This window comes from Halichoerus grypus, chromosome 12 (genome assembly GCF_964656455.1).
Source record: "Halichoerus grypus chromosome 12, mHalGry1.hap1.1, whole genome shotgun sequence".
NCBI lineage: Eukaryota > Metazoa > Chordata > Mammalia > Carnivora > Phocidae > Halichoerus > Halichoerus grypus.
Window position 1 is genome coordinate 89,373,464 of NC_135723.1, and position 4,388 is coordinate 89,377,851.

General features: G+C 48.7%; 1 long non-coding RNA gene across 1 annotated transcript; it reads right to left on the reverse strand.

Annotated features, from left to right (window-relative positions):
* Nucleotides 1-1,617: 1,617 nt before the first annotated feature.
* On the reverse strand, nt 1,618-4,166 carry LOC118541181 (uncharacterized). The gene is made up of 2 exons (XR_004919978.2): nt 2,985-4,166; nt 1,618-2,706 (listed from the first exon to the last, which is right to left on the reverse strand). It is a non-coding gene; the product is annotated as an uncharacterized LOC118541181 (long non-coding RNA).
* Between the last annotated feature and the right edge of the window lie 222 nt (nt 4,167-4,388).

The following is a 4,388-nucleotide window of genomic DNA, read 5'->3' on the forward strand; positions in this document are numbered from 1 at the left end:
AGATCTGGGTCCAGGGCACTGCCTCAACACTGCTTACTAGCTGTGCAACCTTGGGTAAACCTTGTCAATTCTCTGAGTGTCACGTTCTTCACTGATTCATTCATTCATTCATTCATTCATTCATTCATTCAGTACAGTTTTGAGCCGCTGCTATGTGCTAGGCACTGTGTTAGAAGCTAGAGCTATATCTTTGAAACTGATATGCACATACCCTGCCCTCAAAAAGTTCTAAACCTACAAATATTTGTAAGCTAAGGTTATGGTGAAAGATGTTCAGGGGACCGTGGGAGCACCTTGGAGGGGTTTAGCTCTAGTTACCTCTAGTTGACTGAGTATGCCTTGCTCCTTACCAGCTCAGAGCCTTCTATGATGCGTTTCCTGGGTCTGGAATATTCTCCAAACCCAGTCACTCTAATTGACTTCTATTTATCCTTCAGATTCTGTGAAGGTTTTTCTGACCACAGCTCTGATAGTTCTGGCCACAGTTTGTAATAACATGTAATATTTTGAGATGAGGGAGTAAATGATGATAAGCCAAGCCTGTGGGATGAGTGTGTTCTGGTAAAGGAGAGCTGGGGCTGGGATGATGCTCCGGGAGGAGGAAAGGCATGGTGGGAGGGGAGAGCATGGTTTTTCTTTCTTTTTATTTTTTATGAACATGTATTATTTGTTTCAGGGGTACAGGTCTGTGATTCATCAGTCTTACATAACACCCAGCACTCACCACAACACATACCCTCCCCAATATCCATCATCAAACTACCCCATCCCCCCACCCCCCTCCCCTCCAGCAACCCTCAGTTTGTTTCCTGAGATTAAGAGTCTCTTATGGTTTGTCTCCCTCTCTGGTTTCATCTTGTTTCATATTTTCCTCTCTTTCCCTGTGATCCTCTGCATTGTTTCTTAAATTCTGCGTATCAGTGAGATCATATGATAATTGTCTTTCTCTGATTGCCTTATTTTGCTTAGCTTAATACCCTCTAGTTCCATCTACGTTGTTGCAAATGGCAAGATTTCATTTTTTGATGGCTGCATAATATTCCATTGTGTATGTGTGTATATATATATATATATATATATATATATATATATATATATACCACTTTTTTTTTTTTTAAGATTTTATTTATTTGACACAGAGAAAGGAAGTGAGCACAAGCAGGGAGAATGGCAGGCAGAGGGAGAAGCAGGTTCCCTGCTGAGCAGGGAGCCAGATGCGGGGCTCCATCCCAGGACCGTGGGATCATGACCTGAGCTAAAGGCAGGCGCTTAACTGACTGAGCCCTCCAGGTGCTCCTATACCACTTCTTCTTTATCCATTCATCTTCGATGGACATCTAGGCTCTTTCCATAGTTTGGCTATTGTAGACATGAGCACGGTTTTTCTGAGAAAGTAGAAGTGGGAATGAATGGAGACCCCTTGGCAGGAGGTATTAAGAGATTAACAGGGTGGGGTGGTACCTGGGTAGCTCAGTCGGTTAAGCGGCGGACTTTTGATCTCAGCTCGGGTCTTGATCTCAGGGTTGTGAGTTCAAGCCCTGTGTTGGGCTCCATCCAGGGTGTGGAGACTACTTGAAAGAAAGGAAAGATAGAAATTAATCAACAGGGATCAGGTCGTAAAGCTCTGTAATGGAATTGGAACTTTATTTTGAGAACAATGGGAAACCATTGCAGGGGAGTAGCATTACCTGACTGGTCTCCTTCAACTAGCACATGGCAAACAGGTTGGAGAGGATGGAAATAAGACCAGAGGGAAGGAGACCAGGTAAGAGACTCACTGATCTGGGTACTCCTTAGGCTGCCCCGACATGATTTTTCTCAGGCCTGCTTGGATCTTGGAAGAGCGGATACCTGATGCCCCGTGTTCTTCTTACCTTCCAGGCAGACCTGAATTTCTGCCTGGGTGTTCTCTTTGGTTCAGTAAGTTATTTCTGTTAAGCCCAAGTATTCTGGGGAGGAAATCAGCCTGTATGAATGTGTTTATGGAGCTTCTATCAGGTGCTCAGGACCGAGTGAACATCCAGAAAACAGGCAGGTCAAGAAAATGTCTAGGCTTCTAGGGACCCTATCTATCTGATCCTGTATTCAGTGGCCGCTTGAGAAAGGCAGAGTCGATAAAGGGTGGAGTTTGTATGGAGATTTACAGGCGTGCTGGCATTTTTTGTCTTGGTTGTCATCATCTCAACCATTTCTCCACATGCACAGATTCCTGGACTTTTTCGTCCCTGGGTGGGTGACAGGCGCGTCTCGGCGAGGGTAGCTCAGACAGTCCTATTTTACGGTGGGGGCTGCAGTTCCTAAGGCGGCCACGGTGGGGCGCCTTTGGGATAACGCCGGCTGTCAGGCAGGCGGCCGCGGCCTCGGACGATCCGAGCCAGAGCCTGGGCCTGCTTTGGCCAGGGGGACGGTGCGGACGGGGCAGGAGTGCAGGAGCCAGGGCATCTGGCGGGCTGGTGAGCTGGCAGGTGCCCGGCGGCCCCAACGGTGGACGAGTGGAGTTCCAGGCAGCCAGGGCAGCAGAGGTGGTGGTGTGGAAGGCACTAGGGAGGCTCATGGGAACAGTTACTTACAAAAGGATGTCCTTTGTCCTTCCCTCATTGTGGCCTTCCATTTCCAAGCTGTTTCTGAATAGATTCTTTAACTGGTCCTCCAGATGCCTGCACCAGGGGGCATCTTCTTTCCTGTTCCCATATCCTTAGAGATTTCCTATTTGTGGAAAATACAAGGAAAAGGAACCGAACCGGTATCTTCAATTCACACATTTGGGGAAGAAAAAGTTATTAAACCAATTAACTATAATCTATTTGATTAGACCTCCAATCCTTATAATCATCCCCCAAATTGATCTTTACTGGACCGGGCCACCTAGGACTCCTGTATGATCCAAGTCCCCAAGGCCTAACTCCCCCTCTTTTCCTTCCCAAGCCTCCAACCCTGGGCACTGCAGTCCCTTTTTTTACACCCCCCCCCCCCACCAAACAAACCTGTCAAGTCTCCAGGGACCAGCGGTATCTTTCCTGGGATCACCTGCAGGAATCATTCCAGCCGGGTGCTCCCTGAACTCAGAGCTCCATCCGTTTCCAGTCTAGTTTGATGTGATGGAGCCCTAACTCCCCGTCTCCGATGGGGAACAGTAATGATGGTGTTGGGCCACGGGCCGATGTTTTCGCTCGTGCCTTTGACTGGCACAGATATAGATGGCCAGATGGGCCACGTTTGTCATGCGCCTCGCCATTCCTGTCTTCAGCAACACCAGAGGACCGCATTGGCCAGCGCTGTTGTTAGAACGGCACGCTAACAAGGTCAAGGTCGTGGAGTTTTTATGATGCCAGTTCTAATTAGTTTCAATTAAAAGAAAACCCTCCATCCTGTGGACACAGATTTCCTTGTAACATTACAAACGTTCCCTGGTCTCAGAAGAGATGAGAATAGAGAGTGGGACGGCCTGGCTCGCGGGATCCATCCTGATTCCTAGAAAAACGTCCCTGGAAAGCATGTTCTTTGGGGATCATTTTCCATAATCTGGGTGGCATGCGGGCTGCTAGAAAGGAGGAGGCAAAATACTTCAACTGTGTTTATTCTGATCTCCTGCTTTTCCCTTTTTTTCCCTAGTCCAGGGATGGCAAGCTGGAAGCCAGGACACTGAAGCTGGTCTCCATGTGTATTTCATTTGAGCACATTTTTTAGACTTGAATTTGAAGGCCTTCAGCTTCCTGGGACTTGAGTGGTGGGACGGCAGGTAGAACACAGAAGCCTCCTCTTCGAGGGGGAGGTACCGAAATGACGCCCGGGAAGGTGTGTGAAGGGCCTAGGAGACCTTCATTTGTGAGCCGAGAGCCACTGAGACAGAGGCCTGTGTTGGTCACTCTTGTCTGTTCATTTTGTCTCTTTCTAAAATCTTCTCCCGTGCGAGTGGCGAGATGCTATCTTCTCCCAGGCCCCTTCGCCTCAATTTTCCTCAGGAAAGAAGGGGTTGGGGGGGCTTAGCCAGGGAAAGCAATGCCTCTCAAAATCTCAAAGTAACCTGTGTTTGCCTCTGTAACCTCCCGACTATTTTAATCTTGTAAACGGTAATGAGGTACGTGGGGAACAATTCCGTTGTTGACTGAAGCAGTTGAGTGATAATTGCAGAGAAGGAAAGCGGAAGGCTCTTCCCACATGCTGTATTTCTTGCCGTCGCCCCCTATGCTAATGTGGGCCCCAGTGCTGTGTCTTGTGAGTCAAGATGACAAAGCAGGAAAGGGAACACAGCAGGGGCTGGGGGAAGGAGTTGGGGAGCCCCAGGCACCGAGGAAGGGAGCTGGGATTGGACACTCGCAGGGTTGGCTGACTCCCTGGGGATACCGGCAGGGTGGTTACCACAGGGTGGTTATGGGGGGAAGAGGGTG